At 40.1% G+C, this 19,679-nt stretch overlaps 1 protein-coding gene across 2 annotated transcripts in view; it reads left to right on the top strand.

The window, feature by feature from the left end:
• The first annotated feature begins 2,840 nt into the window (after positions 1-2,840).
• The window catches only part of tmem198ab (transmembrane protein 198ab), a 32,833-nt gene continuing 15,994 nt past the window's right edge, over positions 2,841-19,679 (top strand). Inside the window, exons 1-2 of one of the 2 annotated variants that reach the window (XM_081381369.1) lie at positions 2,841-2,896; positions 3,009-3,287. The gene's annotated coding sequence lies outside the window, so the exon portion shown is untranslated. Of the gene's footprint in view, positions 3,288-19,679 lie in introns of both variants that reach the window. The other variant, XM_081381368.1, reaches the window with a different exon arrangement.

The following is a 19,679-nucleotide window of genomic DNA, read 5'->3' as shown; positions in this document are numbered from 1 at the left end:
ATTCGCCTCATTAGGGCTTCGCGTCTACCGCGCCGCGCGAAACGCCCTCGCGCCGCAGGACCTCTAGACGCGCGTAAACGCGTCTTTACATTGACTTAACATTGAAATCAGTCGCGCCAGACACTCAAAAGTGAGTGAGTAGGCCTAATCAAAAAACCTTTGCTTTAGTCTCAATTGAGTGAAACACCGTATTTGTAACTTCGGCCATTCTCAGTGGTGTGACTGGGACACTTGCTTGTCATCATAGAAACAGATAATCAGATTGTGATGTTTTTATTCCCGCTTCAGTAATGTGCTGAATATGCGGCGTAAAAAAAGACCTGCAACCGTCTCGCAAGTGTTGATAGGCTATTACTCGTGAGGTGTAACCAATCATATAGTGCTGTGGGCGGGACATTGAGCAAGTCTGCAGAGTGATTACAGAGAGGCTGCGGAGCCAGTCAAAGTAGCTCATTTTAAAATAAAATTGACTTTAAACAAACCACGGATCCGTGATAAGTTTTGTGATCCGCCTCGCCACTAGTGTAGTAGCACTGATCTTTTTTCGGGATAAAAATAATTAAGCAGAGGCAGGGATACATTGACCAGGAAGGGGGAAATCCCACGCATCCCCCCGGCAAATCGCACCCTTTAATACATCCAACATTGTTTGTTGGATGTTCATTGGTCTTTTGATATACACTGCCATTCAAAAGTTTGAGATAATTAAAAATTTTTTAAATGATTTAAAAAAAAGTCTCTTCTGCTCAACAAGGCTGCATTTATTTGATCAAAATAGTATATAGTGAAAGATAAAGTAAAATTCACAATATTACAGTTGTGTAATAGAAAATGTTCAAAAGAACAGCATATATCTGAAATAGAAATCTTTGTAAGATCATAAATGTCTTTACTGTCCTTTTTGATCAATTTAATGAATCCTTGCTGAATAAAAGTGTTAATTTCTTTTTTCTTTTTTTTTTCTTTTTTTTTAATTCTTACTGAGCCCAGACTTTTGAACGGTAGTGTATAATGTTACAAAAGCTTTACCAATCCCAAACTTTTGAATAGCAGTGACAGTACCGGTCAAAAGTTTGGAAGCATTACTAATTTTTATGTTTTGAAAGAAGTCTCTTATGCTCATCAAGTCTGCATTTATTTGATCAAAAATACAGAAAAAAAAACATTAATATTATGAAATTTTAATGTTTTTCTATTTTAAATACTTTAAAATATAATTTATTTCTGTGATGCAAAGATGAATTTTCAGCATCATTACTCCAGTCTTCGGTGTCACACGATCCTTCAGAAATCCTTCTAATATTCTGATTTATTATCAGGCTGAAACAATTGTGCTGCTAGTCAGCCAGTGATAGTGAAAATTCTGTTACAATTTCACCCTGAGGTTTGTTTCAAACCAGTCACCAATCACTTTAATGGCAATTTTTTTTTCATACAGTGAAAGTGAATGAAGTCTGCCATCCCATGAAGCCTGACATCTTCGTTTGTGTTCTATTTTTGGGTGAACAAATCCACTCTGCAGCTCCCCTGCGTCTCTTCACCTCACTTACATGCTTTAAACCTTTTATCCAGCAGGTGGCAGCAGTGGAGTTGCACTTTCTTAGTCACGTTTGCTTACGTCATTATTTTCCTTCGTCTGTTGGAATGTTGGGCTCAGTGTTGCCAACTTAGCGCCTTTGTCGCTATTTTTAGCGACTTTTCAGACCCCGTCAGCGACAATTTTTCAAAAAAGCGACTAGCGACTAATCTAGCTACTTTTTGAACAAACCTCAGTAACCTCCAAATGTTGCCAGCATGAGTCCTGCGAGCACGAGATTTGCTTTCTCCTTGCCGCCACACACCTCTCTCTGCGTCTTCCCTGTTCTGTGAATGGCTGAGGGCTGCAGCTGCAGAACGGCAGCTAACAGACGTGAATGAGCAGTGTTGTTTCCACGGACGGACTTATCACTTATCTTTTGTTTTATAGTTAAAGAATTTAGTTTGACCATTTTATTTTCCTTTCTTTTCTTGTGCTTATTACTTGTATTACTCACTATCACAGTGCTTTAGTTCACCCAGTTCCCGAACTCTCTCAATTCAGATAATTTTACACATATAAAAAAAAACAGTCATTCAATAGCTACTTGTTCTACTAAAAAAAAAAAGTAAATGAGAACAGCTTTATTGGACATTCGGCTATAGCCTATATTATATTATATTATATTATATTATATTATATTATATTATATTATATTATATTAAAATACAGTATGTGAGCATGATTTTAATGAGAAAAAACATTAGGCAGGCAGAACGCAAGTACGCCTCGATGACGTCATAAATATGCTAATTGACGTATTACGTCATCTAGCGACATTTAGCTACTTTTAGGGGAGGCGTTAGCTACTTTCCTTTGAAAATAGTTGGCAACACTGGTTGGGCTGGAATATTAATGTGAGAATAACAACGACATAATAATGATATTTACGGTATATAGCCTATTCAATGACACGTATTTGATAATGTCTGATGCATGAATAAGCGTACTTAGATTTTGAATCCACTCATTTGTGCCAGTAGACTTAATTCACAGTACATGTTCCATAATCTGTAACGTAAAAGTATCGTTTTGTAGTTGTTTTGCATAAGTCGATACAGTTCATTACAGAGAAGTTGTTTGTTAGATGAGGACAGCTGAACGTTTTATGTACAGACACTGATTAAATACTGGTTTTTATCAGATTTGCCCCCAGATACTACCAAGAGTAGCTTTAGAGATTCCCATTAATCGAAATGAATCCCTGGGATTTGCGTCTGTGTTCATTCAAATTCACGATCCTCCACTAGTAGCACTCTCGTGCCCTACATCTTCCCCTGACCCCGCCTGCTCGGGCCAATACGGTCCGCCCCAGACTGAGTAGGTAACAGCAGTATTTATGTGTGTTTCGGCATCTTTCTGATCAGTGTCTGTCATCCCACTGAAGTCACTCCACAGCATACTATAAAATATTGTGCTTTATCTGTCTTAGGGTTCACAAATGTAAGGCAATAATCAGTGCGTGGACTAATTGGCAGCACCCACGACCAACGAGAAGCCGACAGGGAGTCGAGGGGAACCTCGGGAACATCTCCGGAGCGGTTTGTCAGGACAAACAAGTGCTTTATATTCCCGAGGGAGCTCAAGTGTGCAGGGCTTGATCGATAGGACTGGAATGTGGCTGTTTCGCCGGAGATTAGACTGTCGGACGAGCGAAGCCAAAGCACGGGACCGGGATCTGGGAGAAGCAGGATGCTGAACCGCGATCAGGGTGAGTGCATATGGCCACGTCTGGACGCTTTTGTTCACGATAACATGAGGATGCCAAGCGCGGGTTTGGTGTTAGCATTCAGGCAATGTCGTTCATGTAACAGACACGCGTGTCACTGTAAATGTCTGTACATCAGTAGCATAGGGGGATTTGCTTGAATGCGATCATATCAAGAAAATGATGTCGTGGCCTACTTCGCTCGAGATGTCTCATCTGCTCCCAGTCCAAATGAGTGTGTGCATGAGATTTACGAGATATGACACTCTTAGTGTCTTACGCTTATAGATATATAATTAGGCTATCTATGCATGTGTGTTCATATCTGCGGGTAAAGTGATATGACTTCTGTTAACATATAGCAGAAGGGCATTGACGTGCCAGACGAGACAAACAAACTTGAATGCGACAGCCTCATGAACTTAGACTTGCTTTTTTTTTGTTATGAGTTGGCTTGTATGTTATGTGTGTGTTATAGTTTAATTTCTATTATTTTAGTTTTGTATACGATACGAGTTTACTAAACATTTCCTTGTCCCAAGAATGTACAATACATTATTTAATGGAATTGGGAGATATAATGTCAAACTATTTCATTGATTTCTTGGGAAACTGTTTTTATTGAAGGCATAGCCTTACTGCACCCAAAACTGATAATTCTCTCATCCTTTACTCACCCTCATGCAGTCCCAGTTGTAGCCTATATGACTTCCTTTATTCTGTGGAACACATTTTTCGGAAAAATAGTCCATAATGCAAGTCCTTCAAAGTTGACGCTTCAAAAACCAAGTGAAATGGAACACGACTAATCCATATGACCCCAGTTGATGAATCATTGTCTTCTGATGCAAAATTATAGGTGTATGAGGAAAAATACTAGGCTAATATTTTACTAATACTAATATACAAAGCATCACTTTTGGCCTACTGTCAGCGCGCTGTGAACGTCAGCATGTTGTGCAACTCGTGCGAGAAGTGATGCGGAAGCACAGAGGACCGTCACTTCTCGTGCGAGTTTCACATCGTCAACTTTGTGGGACCTATCTGTATTATATGACCTCACAGAGATGTGATTATTTTTGTAAAAATCTCCATTTGTGTTCCACAGAAGAAAGTCATATACAACCAGGGTGGCATGAGGGTGATTTTTGGATTGATTGGTTTGTTTCCTGCCTTACTAATAAATGTTACTACAACACCACAACTACAGAATGTAGCAGCTACAGTGCAGAAAAATAGTGTGAACAACAGTGACCCAAACTCATGCTTCTTACGAACTGGTTCTTTTTAGTGAAGCAAAAACAAAGAGCACGTGCAGTGTAGTCCGATTCCAGATCAAATGACTGTGAGAAACAGTAGTATCATTAAATGATTTCTTTTAGACTTTCTTTAATATCATTTTTACAAACAGTGCTTTTAAGGAAGAGCCAGTGATCTTGATCAGTGTCGTACTGTACAAGTAATTTGGCTTCTCACATAACCTCTTCTGTGATCTTCGGTATGTCACCGCTGTCATATCGTGATATGACATGTTTACAGTTTGTTTGCTTCATCTTATCACCATGTTCTCTTTAGGTTCTTTGTTAGGTGATTCCATCAGAGTTCCCACACATTGTGGACTTTGTTGGTGCATGCTTCGAAAAATGTATGTACCATACCAAATCTTTTTCATTGACAGCAATACACACACACACTGGCATCTGTCTTTTTAACCCTGTGTTGTGCTGTGTGAATGGCCTCTTACAGACTTACTCCCTTGCAGATTGCTTTAAGGAGTTGGTGACTGTCAGCATGTGCACTGCCAGTTTTATTTGTGTGATGTTGTCACTTGGCCTTTAGCCTGTGCGGACGTTCCCTTGGAACATTTGGTATTGGCACGTCACCCATCGATTGCAGTGGTACAGTAAAGCAGCAGTGGCACAGCACAAATGATGCCCCCAGGGCAGTCCCCATAATTTGTCCTGCATGTCAGCACACATCGAATCAAAGTTAATTCATCATGGCTAGAGACCTATTCCTGTAAAATCTGTTACATTTGGCAGAGCTATCATGTGACACCAACAGATTTGAGTAGTTTGGATGGGAGCTTGTGATAAATTGCTATGGTTAGGTTACATTAGGTCACAACTGGTACCGGTATATTAGATTATGCCTTGGTCTGCTCTCAGGTGTTAGTATAATTAATGTTAATAAATGATTAATTTGTATTGATGTGGCTTGTCAATATGGACACCAGATTAGGGATCACACTCAAGTGAGGTAGCATCAATACACGTGTCATTTCAATCACTGCAGTGGAGTTTTAAGTCACGGTTGCATTCACTGTTGTTTGGTGAATTTTTGTCATTGACTGGCCCACACACATTTCGCAATGGATTCAAATTGACCATGCAGTGTTGATTGGTCATTTTCCGGGTTGATGAACAAAAAGCTGCATGGTTTGAAAGTGACTTCTGTGTGAGCTGTGCTTCTTCAATCGGTACACTATTGACGATAGACAATGGACCGTTTTGCACCGTTTTTGTGACTGCACCTTTAGTCTTTATTTTTTACGCCAACCACTACTTTTTTATGGGTTTAACCAAAACATATGTTGCCCATGTAACGTATGTTTGGACCATGATAATTTGATGCATGTTGTTGATCTAAACTTCAGATATTGATGTGGTTTAGCTCTTTTTATGCTGGCTCAACTTCCATGAACACAGAAACAGAGCAAGACTTTCCCCCGAATGCACTGTATGATGAACAGACCATTCATTGTCCTTTAGGCCTCTAGCGGTTAGGGCAAATCTTTCGTCTTTCTTCCTCACTTGTGTGTGCCACATGGGGATCCTTTTGTTCCATGTCCAAATCACCAAAAGACTTGCATTCTTTTGATGTCCACCAACTCTGACAGATATATGACTCACAGACCTTCTTATGATGTGATTTTTATTTATTTATTATTATTTCAAGTTAATAGGAGCATAAAAAGTCAGTGCAGAGGAAAAACTCATTGCTTTGTTTTGAGAAGTCTCGATCAGTTTAACCCCACGTTGTGTTACAATTGTATTGGTTGCAGAACAGATGAAGTGGTAATTTCTGCATGTTAGTGTAATTGGTGTTGGAGGATATGTGTACTAAGTGTTACAGGGTAATAAATAATGAACAAAAATATTGAGTGTAATGGTGTGTGCAGTTAAGTCACATGTGGTTAGGTGGAGGCATTCCATAAACCCTTATTGTGAACGAACACAATAGAAGTGACCTGGAAAGACTGAGAGGTGCTATGGGGTTGCCGCTAAAGAAAAGACAAAGGCGCACAGAGAGGGTGGAGGCGTGAGGTCATAATACTATTAATCCACTCAACCCAAACCACATGTACTGCAGAATCTTCTTAAATTCCAGCAAGCATGCACAAGCATTTCATCATTGTGTTGTTATGAAAACAGTTACTGTTATTGGATGGGAGTGGACATTTCTGGAACTAGTCTGTGCATTCTAATTAGTCGTTCATGAAATTACTATATAGACATGGGTAGATGGCATGTTTCATATGATGCGAATAAAGACAAGGCTTTATGGGACATGAGTGCAATCGGCTCCAAAAGTTATTGTTGAGAACCTTAGTGTAGATTGTTCAGCCAACAGGACATTGAAAATACTTTTCAATCCATGAAATTTTCAGTGGCCTTTATTCCATTTCATTTATTCCAAAACTTCTTCTTTGCTTCAATGTTATTAGTTGGCATGCTATAAAATGATACAGAATAATGTATTTCAGGCTGATTCAGAATTAATGAAACCTTAAGTAAACTGAGTCTGCCAGGGATCTCATGTCCTTGTGTATATTAGACTAGTAGCCCCATCTAAGGCCTGTCATTACTGATCAAGTATGTTTACTAGAAAACTCTTCCCTAGCTGGCTGTGATATGCAGTGGTCTGAGCAATGCCATAACTTATTTGTGTTAAGTTATAGTAGAATAGCCACAAAATCTTTTGTTCAGTGCTCTCTGTCAGAGTCATTGCAAGCATTGTAGTGAAATCTGGTGTGGTAGTCTGAGGAAAACCTGTTTCTTTCTTTCCCCCCATTTTTTTTCCATGTCAGTTCCTGTGCGTCGAATCTGTAACCTTACCCCGTTCGCCTGAAATGATCCGTTCTAATATTTTTAGTATTGTCCCTGGACATTCATTTGATGACCGGATATAAATTTAACAGAATGTCCATCATTGTTACTTAGGGACAAAGTATCACCAAACTGGACACACTTTTGTGCCTTGATAACCATGCATCAGCATAAAGAAGACACACAGATTTATTAACTGCACCTTTACTTCTTATTGTTGTTGTTATTATTATCAACATCTTTTCAGTTGATTCATGTAGGTGTTTGTTGCACATGAGCCTCAGTTGTTTTGATGTGACCTCACTGTAGTTGGTTTCATGTGACCACCCCTGTGGGTACGATTACAGGTCTGACACCAGAGGAACCTCTAAAATTCAATCCAGAAGTCTCAAGGTTTCTAGAATAAAAGATTGTTTTCATTACCAATAGTAGTTTGATGAATGATTAGAGTGATGATAGATCCTGTGAAAGAAAAGAGGTAGGCCAGCCTCTAGCCTATGTGCTAATCATCTGCTTTTTATTTTCTTTGTGTGTTGTATTTATTTATTTTTTATTTATTTTTTTATTTTTAACTATTTACATATGTTGTTTTTGCTTTTGAAGTTGATTTTGTTGTTTTAATGCAATGTGTTTCCTGTAGACTGAGCCATGAGGTGCCGAGAATATGACCTCACTGGAGCCTTGTCGTTCTGGGAGGCCCAGAGTTTGGCCGTTGGAAACTATAGCACATGAGGTTCATTTCCTTGTCATTCAGAGAAAAAAAGTTATTGTTATTAAAAAACGTTCTTCTCCACACTCAAGCATTTTAGGGCACGTTTACACAGCAACGATGTACTAAAAATGATGTATGTTTTTTCGCGTACAGACGACAACGTTGTCAAAACGATCCCCGTTCAGACGAATCTGCAAAAACAACTAAAAAAGGCTGTATTATGCTGCCAGGCCAGTAGTTGGCGACATCACTTTGTAAAGTAAAACTTCATGCCTATTGACTGAACATGTAATATGCATAATTGTCCCCGTTTTCACAAATTCGCGTTTTTGTAGTTTACACAGAGACAATAAAACGGTATGGTTTTTAAAAATGTTTTCAAAAATTTGCGATTTCAGGCCCTCAAAACGCTGTTGTTGTGTAAATGAACGGCCAAAACGCATAAAAAGTTTTCAGTTTTTAGTTGAAAACGGTGTCGTGGAAACAGGTCCTTTGCTAATTTCAGTCTGAAGAGTTGTGAAATGTTTCATCTGACTCCATTTTCTAGTTCTCTGCACAACCAGGCTGTGGGTTCCTTTCACCCTTCGTCAGCAGATACTGCAGGCGACACATGAACAGAATGAGTGGAGCATGACTGATCCATTATGAAGGAGTTATGCAAGAGAGGGTTCCATTTCTTTCTCCTCCCTACACACACGTTTACTCTCCCTCTTATCAATTCTTCCATTCCTCACATTGTATTCTCCTTCAGTCTCTTGTACTCTTTAAAAATCACCACAGTCTTCTCTCTTTTGTTTTGCTCATTGCTTTTCATCAATCTCATTTTTTCCTCCTTTATTATTCCATCCTCTCTATTCTCTGCCCAAGTTTCTTCCGCTGGCAGTGTTCCAGGTTCACCCACGCACACACACAAATTCACTCACACTGATCTTTTCCGGAGTGGAATTCTGTAACTCCACGCTGGGTGTTTGGCAGTGTCCAAACCGCAATGGGATGAGAGAAAAACAGCCCCTGCAGGGTTTGGCTGAGATGGCAGACTATTTTAGTAGCAGCCTGTGCCAAAGAGCACCTTCTGATTCATGAAAATAGGGAAATCTGCTAGTGGAGGATTATCATTAGGATGGTGGTGTGTTGGGCGCTATCTAGACAATGTGTGAATGAGAGGGTGCTCCATGTCTGTGCAAATATGATATAGAATGTTTGTATGTGTGTTTTAAATTGGATAAGACAAAGAAAATGTGTAAATGTTTATGTAAGGGAAAGATACAGTGGTGGGGTGTAGTTTTTGGCGCTTGTGGGAGGATATGATTGAGGTTTACAGCTGGACAGATGCTTTTCTGACATTTTGCAACACTAGCACACAATACTGGAACAAACCAGAGTGTGCGAGTCAAAGAGTATGCATTTCATGAGCAAAACTGGATAAAGAGTTGGCAGAGAAGAGAAACAATCTGTAGGCTGGATAAGATATGGAAAACAATGAGACAACGCTATGATACACATTGATTTTGTTGCAGGGTGACGCATCAGGCTGGAACCCTGTGCTCTGATGAACGTACACACTGTTCAAATCATCAGCCAAATTCTTCAGGAACTGAATGCTTTCCAAACACGACACTGCCTAAAACACACACAATATCATCTGTAGCCAACGCATGCTGACGGTGCTGTAGGTGGGTTACTTAATGGATGATTGGTGTTGGGTGTGGGTGACTAAGGGAGTCGTGAGAGAACATAGCCCACAGACAAGGCCCTGGTGTTAGGTACGACAGGACAGCTTGTAGGGGGTGTAGCAGGTGGTGCCGGATCTGCTTCTGTGGTCAAATACCACTCACATAGTGCCACTCATTCAGTACATCATCAAACGCATACAAACAAATGACTGTGTCTGTAGTTATTCATGCATGAATCAGTCTGGAATCAGTTGCTTTTTGGTCTTCAAAGTAAAATTCAAAGACAAAATTCTTGGCATTGCTGTATCTTTCAATAAAAGATATTTTGAAAAATGTGAAGAACAAACCATAATTTTAGTGTTCAGGCACGTCATTAAAAATAAATTCAACCATGCATTTGTAATTTTAGGAAGATTTTGGAGGTGCAGAGGTGGAGTTAGTTTTGAGATCTAAAACTTCTGAATTCTGAAAGCAGTAGCCTGTGGTTTTATTTTCCCTTAACGCTGAGCTCAGACTACAGGAGTTTTAGGCCGATTTATCCCTGATTTACCCCTCTCTGCAATCTGAGAAAAAATCTTGTCCAGGACCTTGGTCTTTACACTGTTCACCCCAGATTATCTGGTGCTGTGAGGCATTTACAAATCAAATCTTAAACCTCCCGATCTGTTTGCAGACACACCGGGACCGCCCCAATAATATCAAACATCATGTTTTATATTTAGGATTTTAAATCGGGATGATTATGACCATGAAACAAGTTGCTGTATGGGTCAGTTGAACAGCAGAGATGGAGGAACAGTGGCAACAACACTCCTGTATGGGGCCATTCACACAGAACAGGGTTTTGCTTTGAAAAATGTGAGACATGGGACAGTGGAATGGGGCAAAACTCGAGATGTGTATTTAAAAAGTGCACTTCTTTTAACTTGAGCACAACGTTTTTAGAACGCTGTGTCATGTGCGTCACGCTGCAAAAGACACAAGACGTGAGCCCAATGGTCAAACATGTCAGTCTAGTGCGAGTTTACAGCTGTAGGCACCTGTGTGAGTGTTGGAGTCTAGAAAGCCTGTTTTTCCTCGGGTTTGACTGAAGAGCAGAACCCTTACTCTGAGTCTTGAAGCAGGGTCCTCCAGTCCCTATGATGATGAGCTCTTTCAATATCAAGAATCAGACAGGAAGTGGGTTTTTCACCCCAGTTTGCAAACCATTCTTTGTTGTAATGCACCTTTGAGAGTGTCTGGAATCTTGAGATCCTACGAATCTCCTACAAATTTGTTTCCGAGTGGTCGCAGCTAGCACCTTGATGGCAATGTCTTCATGGTTGAGAGTAAGTGGAATCCTCAATAGTAGGATTCCTGACTCCTTAATAGAGAGCTTGGTTTGTTGCTGGAGTCTCAGTTGAGCATTTATACTGGCGTGGCTAGCAATTTTGCCAAATCCTTCTTATACTTTTTTTAGGGGTGTGCACGAATATTCGAGCTGTAATTATTATCTGAAAAATATAAATTTTGCTACATATGTTGCTTAGCTGCATGCAAGCACACAAACTAAAACTCACAGTTATAACTTAATGCACAATGATCTTGAGACACATGCTTCATAGAGGGAGATGGGTTTAAGAACTGACAAGACAAAGCACTGCAACAAACTTTGCTTAGCACACCGTAGGGGTGAGCGATATGGGGGGGGGGGGGTGTGACGTCCACCTGTGAATGCAGACATGATGGCTGGATTGCGTTTACATTACACTGAGATCCGATCACAATACGTCCTCGACTACCTCCGAACCTGCGCACGCTGATCGGATAACATTCCCATCAGAAGCTTGTCGACAACATCCGGATACAAGTCGCACATTAATGCCAAGTGTAAACTGATAGAATGCACTGTAGCATGATACTACGATATTTCTTCAAAAGCAGATCGTCGAGGCATTTTAATCGTCCACGATCAAAAACCGTGATATCGCACACCCCTAGCACACGGTGTGCTAGGAGTGTGCGTACCTAGTATCTGTGTCCCTGCGACGTCTGTTGGCGGAATGCATTTTCTCTGCACCTGGCCTTATTGTTATCAGACTTAGGAGCCAACTTTCACCTGAGCATGTGGATATTCTTTTTTTCCTCAACATGAACGTGTGGAACAATATAAACACGATAACCATATGCTGACTCGAGTATATCCGTTTTGCACGATAACTGGCACAGTCTTATTTATTAGCATTTCTTTTCATGTTTTCAACTAAAAGAAAATCTCAAGATATAATGTAAGCTTGTTGTGTATATTTGCTAATCATAAGCTTGTTCAGAAATCATGCCAAAAACGTAATCATTAAAAAATAATGTCTTTCTCGTTAAACTTTGACTTTGCGCAGTAAAAAGTGACTTTGGTTCTAATGACAGAAGTGAGAGGGAGAGGATTTTTCAGGAGTGACTTTTTACTGCGCTGAGTCGAAGTGCTCCCAACTTCAAGTGCTATTCCCCCATACATTATAGTTATCCTTTTTACCCGCTTAGAAAAGCGCCACGTTTTATTTTGTCACCATACTTGGTCGTGTAACTACTCGTGTAACTGTATTTAAATGGGGAAAACGTGGAGGTGTTTGGTCGCTTCTAGCTTCATCTCTGTTTGGTTCCTAATGAATGAACTAGGCTAAGCTAAGTTCTATCAAAGTGTCGCCGCACGCCAGAGCGATTGAGTGCATGCACTGAGACGAGAGAGGTATGTATCAACTCGTCTTAGTTAAGGGAATAGTTTAATATGAAAAAACGGTGGAGTATCCCTTTAAGGGACAATATTTGCCCCCTTTAATCGATTTTTCAAGGTAATTTTTTAACTTTATAAAATAAATAATGCTTTAAATAAAACAATGTTCAATAAATATGCAATGATGGTAAAAACGAAGTGATACTTTTAAATATTAAATTAAAGGACAAGTTCGGTATTTTACTCTTAAAGCCCTGTTTACAGATCGTTTCTGGTGAAATAGAACGGTTAAGATTAAAATTTGGACAAATGCTGCTGTCCCGAGAATTTTAGGTTTCTTTCGCTTTCCCCAAAACCTCTAGAATGGTTGTATAGGTGCACTGGAACAGTCCTTCCTAAAACGCATTAAACTTTCGTTTACAAAGACGTGAAACTCACCGTGTGGTCAGGGGTGTACACTGATATGCTCACACATAAATCGCTGCAAAAGATGCTTTCCAACAGGTGTTTTACCATTCGTTGTAAAACTGTGGACCTATTTTTCCAAACGTCTCACACCCGTAGATTCTTCCGTTGAGAGCTTGAATAATAGACACTCCAGCCCAGTTGGTGGCGGCGGAGTAATACCGTACCACACAGCACATCAAATACAGGTAAATGGAGTTGGACAAAAACTACGATAAAACCTGTTGGAAAGCATCTTTTGCAGCGATTTTTGTGTGAGCATATCAGTGAACACCCCTGACCACTCGGTGAGTTTCACGTCTTTGTAAGCGAAAGTTTAATGCGTTTTAGGAAGGATGTTCCAGTGCACCTATACACCCATTCTAGAAGTTTTGGGGAAAGCGAAAGAAACCTAAAATTCTCGGGACAGCAGCATTTGTCCAAATATTAATCTTAACCGTTCTATTTCATCAGAAACGATCTGTAAACAGGGCTTTAAGTGTAAAATACCGAACTTGTCCGTTAAAATCAATTCAGTCACTGTCTTTATGAGTGAGTCATCGAGTCATTCATTCATTCAGTAACGAAGCAAGTGGCTGTTTATGAACGGGTCATTGAATCTCACGATTCGTTCACGAATCACTGCTGTGTACTGTAGTTCTGCTATGGCTTTCGTTGCAAAATAGAACAATGATATAGCCTACTTACAATACTGTTTTAAATGTAGTAAATCACAATTACACATCACTTAACAAAAGTTACCCTTTTGTTTGTTGAACTGTTGTATAAAATCATTTTCACATTTGAAATCGTGTGGATATTCGGGAAACATTGCATTCTTGCTTATTCGTATAATATGATCAACATTAAAAACACTGCTGGATATCAGCCTGCTTTTTGATAGCTGATTTAGTCGCACAAACACCACCTAAACATAGCCTAACTGGTTAGAAAGAAAACACAGAACAAACAGAGTAATGCGCATATGTCCATCTCGCGAATGTACAGTCTTCTACCATATTCTCCCATTAGCCGCTTTTCCACTGGCCAGCGCGAGCACAGAGGCCGAAATCATGCCTCGCGGCACTCAAACCTGCCCTAAAAACACGCCTTTACTGGACTATGTCACAATACAAAGGTACACCAGCAAGAGGGGGATGATTGAAATAAATTGGCCTACATATATATCAGAAGCTGTCATTTAGTCTTTATTTACAAACTTGGACACCACACGAGGCTATTGACTGACCACGAACAGGTAATAACTTACTTGCATTTTTCATTCGTTAATGTCTCGCGGTCTTGTTGTTTTTTCCTCCGTTTTTTTTTTAACAATTACATTTTGGGCTAAAAGTGTGTTGTAACGCAAGCGTTACTGAACATGTACCGTGTAAAATATTACTGAAAATTGATTAGTAATGCCTTACACTACTGCGTTACAGCAAAAAGTAATATGCTACTGTAATGCATTACTTTTGTAACGCGTTACTCCCAACACTGCTGGTCACACCGGTAGTGACGTCATAGGCGGTCACCTGCCAATGTTCTTGTTGTGTTAAGACACCTGCTTCAGACACAGGTCACTCTGGAGGCGTTCCCCAAAGCGTCCTAGGATGCAGTGTCTCGTTCTCCTTCATGGTTACATTCGTAACCCGAGACGTTCTCACAGTCCCCTTTAAACATATTCCTCTTTGTCAGGTTATAAAACTAGAGCAGTTTACAGTGGTAGTTAAACTAGAGAATTACTCAGGAGGAAGTGGCAACATCTTCATCTGTCAATTGTCTATCAGTCAATTTATTAAGTGTTAAGCTGTGTTTGCACCAAAGCAGTTTATTTAGCGCACAAAGGTGCATCTTCTCAGAGACTTCCATTCAAAAAGAACAACCTCAGATCTCCCTGTTGGACGGACTTTGCACTTGTTTTAGCTAACTTTGTAGGCTCCCCATAGGAGAGGGACTCTGGCTGAACAGTAAAGACTGGACTGCATTTCAGTTGATCAGAGAAAATAAGAGAATGGAAAGCGACAATGAACAAAAGCAAGGGATTTAATCTCATTGAGTGCTCCGCTTTTACATGCAGTGGTGTAAGGTAAATTGGATGGTTATTTAAACGTGTTTCCTGGAATGGGAATGGGCCGGGTGGCTAATGTTGGACCAGCGGGCGATTAATCATATAGTGTTTGTCAGGAATCTGATTATGTTCTTGCTCTAGAGGACAGATAAACACAAGCGTGTGACATGGAGGCAACTCTGAGAGCGTTTAGGTGAGAAACAGAAGGACAGGTGACCAAATCCACTAAAATATCTCCAGGGAATGAAGACGGTGAACGCTAAGCTTCTTCGTTTAAATGGAAAGAAGTGCAAGTTGAGGTAAACAACCGCAGATGGAAGTAATTAATGAGCTTTAGAGGAGAACAGCAAGTGAGGAAGAACAAAAAAAATGGGAGGCTAGGAACTGAGCAAAAGGAAGACAAACTGAAACAATGGGATAAATCGAAGCCAGACAGCTCTAACAGCTGTGTCAGATTAGGTTACCGTGGTTACAAGTGTCCATCTCGCTATCCAACAACAGGCGGGGCAAGACACTCCAGAGGTCATGATATTAATACGGTCGATAAACAAGTCATCCCTGTGACCTCAGGTAACCTCAAGAAAGTGACAGTTTCAGAAAGCATCAGAAACCACAGCAGTGTAACTGCAGTAACTCATTTCAGATATCACTCTAATATGCTGTTTTGGTGCTCAATAAACATTTATTATCAATGTTAAAAAAAAGTTGTGCTGTGGGAACTTTGATGCATAGAAAGTTCAGACAAACAGCTTTTATTTGAAATGGAAATGGTTTATAACAATTTGGATTGTTTTAAAGCTTTCAACTTTCAGAAGCAGTCATTTTGAAGGGCCATTCTGAGTGAGTTCTACACACTTCTGAATAAAAAAAATGGTGTTTGATGGCATTGCCACTTGAAATGCACTGCACAGTTTTTAAAAACCTACTTAGACCACAACCTGTGTGATGTCTTGCAGAATACACTATTCAGAATTACTAATTTATCCCAAACTTCAATTTCCATGAAGCCACTTTACATTCAATCAGCCTCTTTTTTCACTCTGCATTAAAAGAAATGTTAGTCTGCTGAGTAAAAAGTAAAATCATCAAACTAACTTCCCCAAACAATTCTTTACATCTTTACATATATAACTTGGACTATATTCGTCCCTCAACTAAACTTGTGCTTGTTGTGTTCACAAATGCGAGTTTAAACATTCAGGAGAGTATGATGAACTTTTGTATAAGCATAAATGAGGGTATGTGGTCAGTTGTTTTAGTTCCTCATGTTGTGATGATGATGCTACAGCAACACTTAGGAGAGCCCCACAAGCTAGAATGGCTCTGATTGGATCCTAGTCTGTTGCTATGGAGGGGGAGGCTGCCTTCCTATTGGTCAATGCTGCCTTGGCCTAGAGCTGATAAGGGTTGCATCTTTTTATTGTTATGGTCACAGACAGGAAGTGGAAGGTCATTGATGTTGGACATCTGTCTGGGGGATCTATTGATGTAAAATATGTTTTTATCAAAACATGTTTGTAGAATATGGCTTTTTTACTTTCTGTGCTGGATTGTAGTTTGGTTTGGCAGGGATTCTCTGCCACGTGGGGGTTGACATAAACAGAGCTTTGATTATCCCTATGTTGAAGATAATTACTAAGGCATGTGCTTTGTATGACAGAGAAGGGGAGAAAATAGGGAGAGAGCACAACTGAATGGAGAATTTTCTCACACTCAACTCAGACTGACTTCAGGGGAATTATGGGCTAGGGATATGCAGAACTACATAGTTTCATAATCTTCTACTCAGTTGGTTTTCTGAATGAATAGTTGACTAGTGGGTCCTAAGGAAGCCCTGTATAATTAAGTTGGTTTAGGGCCATGCCCATCAGACTTGTTTCATAGAATGTATTTTTGCATTCAGAATAGTGCTGGGCGGTATGACCAAAAATCCATATCACGGTATTTTTCAGAATTATACCCGTTTCATAGTATATGACGGTATTTATTTTTTTCAAGCATGACTGGGAATTACATTTCAAGAATCACATTTTCTACTGATTGAGAGTGGAAATACTGCAGTAGACTTAGAATGCCCTATTTTTACTGTCATAAGTGAATATTGTAGAAGAAATCCACACTAGTATTAATACAGGTTTGCAAGGCTGTTTACAAAGAGGTGACAGCAGGAGGCGCTTTAGGAGCGGCAGAAATATCGGTTTCCCCGGTAACGGCTGTACACAAAGCAGGCTCATAACTCTGCTTTATCAGGAAAGATAAAGAAAGATTAAATTGAAATAACATTGAAACTCTCACTTCAGATACATTCATATAAAAACACCCGTGCCGCGGTTTGACTCTGAAATGTGCAGTGCTCATGTTTATTCAACAATGTCAAAGCCTTTTGGAAAATCAATTTGTGGTTGGCAGTGTTGATATTGTAAATTAATGTATGGGAAACACTGTAATATACAATCACCTAAAGGATTATTAGGAACACCATACTAATACTGTGTATGACCAGCTTTCGCCTTCCGAACTGCCTTAATTCTACGTGGCATTGATTCAACAAGGTGCTGAAAGCATTCTTTAGAAATGTTGGCCCATATTGATAGGATAGCATCTTGTAGTTGATGGAGATTTGTGGGATGCACATCCAGGGCACGAAGCTCCCGTTCCACCACATCCCAAAGATGCTCTATTGGGTTGAGATCTGGTGACTGTGGGGGCCATTTTAGTACAGTGAACTCATTGTCATGTTCAAGAAACCAATTTGAAATGATTCAAGCTTTGTGACATGGTGCATTATCCTGCTGGAAGTAGCCATCAGAGGATGGGTACATGGTGGTCATAAAGGGATGGACATGGTCAGAAACAATGCTCAGTTAGGCCGTGGCATTTAAACGATGCCCAATTGGCACTAAGGGGCCTAAAGTGTGCCAAGAAAACATCCCTCACACCATTACACCACCACCACCACCAGCCTGCACAGTGGTAAAAATGCATGATGGATCCATGTTCTCATTCTGTTTACGCCAAATTCTGACTCTACCATCTGAATGTCTCAACAGAAATCGAGACTCATCAGACCAGGCAACATTTTTCCAGTCTTCAACTGTCCAATTTTGGTGAGCTCGTACAAATTGTAGCCTCTTTTTCCTATTTGTAGTGGAGATGAGTGGTACCTGGTGGGGTCTTCTGCTGTTGTAGCCCATCCGCCTCAAGGTTGTGCGTGTTGTGGCTTCACAAATGCTTTGCTGCATACCTCGGTTGTAACGAGTGGTTATTTCAGTCAAAGTTGCTCTTCTATCAGCTTGAATCAGTCGGCCCATTCTCCTCTGACCTCTAGCATCAACAAGGCATTTTCGCCCACAGGACTACCACATACTGGATGTTTTTCCCTTTTCACACCATTCTTTATAAACCCTAGAAATGGTTGTGCGTGAAAATCCCAGTAACTGAGCAGATTGTGAAATACTCAGACCGGCCTGTCTGGCACCAACAACCATGCCACGCTCAAAATTGCTTAAATCACCTTTCTTTCCCATTCTGACATTCAGTTTGGAGTTCAGGAGATTGTCTTGACCAGGACCACACCCCTAAATGCATTGAAGCAACTGCAATGTGATTGGTTGATTAGATAATTGCATTAATGAGAAATTGAACAGGTGTTCCTAATAATCCTTTAGGTGAGTGTAATTTGACAGCTATCAATTATAGTTTATCCTATCCATCTTCACCATCACGCTAGTAACACATATAGCTGTGACCTCAGTGCAACAGTGTTGCGCCGCGTTCCGATCGTTGTTAAAGCAACATACACCGGTATTGCTGTATATTAAAAATTCATATCATAACAAAAATAAACACCGGTATTCAGTATACCGCCCAGCACTAATTCAGAAACAGCTGTACATAAAACTGCAGAATGAATGCAGCAAAAAATTTATAGCTATTGCAGCTTTGCTTTAAAGAGGATGATTATACGCTGCATTCACACGGGGCATCGGCGTCAACGCCTGATGGAGGGCGTGTCTGACTCTGAAGCTTGGTGTTGACACGACCGTCATAGTGACAATAGCCAATCACATTCCTTTCCGGTGTTGCATGAACGCAATTGACTAGCGTCTGCGCTAGGTTATTTGCATAGGCAATCTAATTGGCCTGCATTGGCACTTAAAGTTGAAAAGTTTTCAAATTCTGCCATGAGCAACGCCATGTAACCCACATTTTAGTTCAGCAATGCATGACGTCACCCATTCAAAGTAAATGAGAAGCGTTAAAGCCGACACCCAGTGTGAATGCACCGTTAGAGAGAGAGCTTTGCTTAGAGGGTTTTAGAAAGCACATAAAAACACACACACACCACAATCCGTTTTTGGCTTTGAGTTCATTCCCTTTGAAGTGTACAATTTTTTAATGGGTGTGTTGCTAATATCTTAGAGAGCAGGATGGCCGATATAAAGCCTATATAAGCCGATTGAACTTGGGGAAAAAAATGGAAAAGTTTTTCCTTTGTTTTTTACAGACGACAACGTTGTCAAAATGATCCCTTTTACAAGGATCCACAAAAACAACTATGCATAACAATGCTGTGTTATGCATGCTAGGCCGGTAGTTGACAACACCACTTGTAAAGAAAAACTAAGGGCCTTTAGACTAAACGCATAATACGCATGCGCATGATGTTACAGTTTTCA

This window comes from Scardinius erythrophthalmus, assembly GCF_964197995.2.
Source record: "Scardinius erythrophthalmus genome assembly, chromosome: 12".
Taxonomy (NCBI): Eukaryota; Metazoa; Chordata; class Actinopteri; order Cypriniformes; family Leuciscidae; genus Scardinius; species Scardinius erythrophthalmus.
Note: the sequence above shows the minus strand (reverse complement) of the source record. Positions and strands in the feature narration are given on the sequence as shown.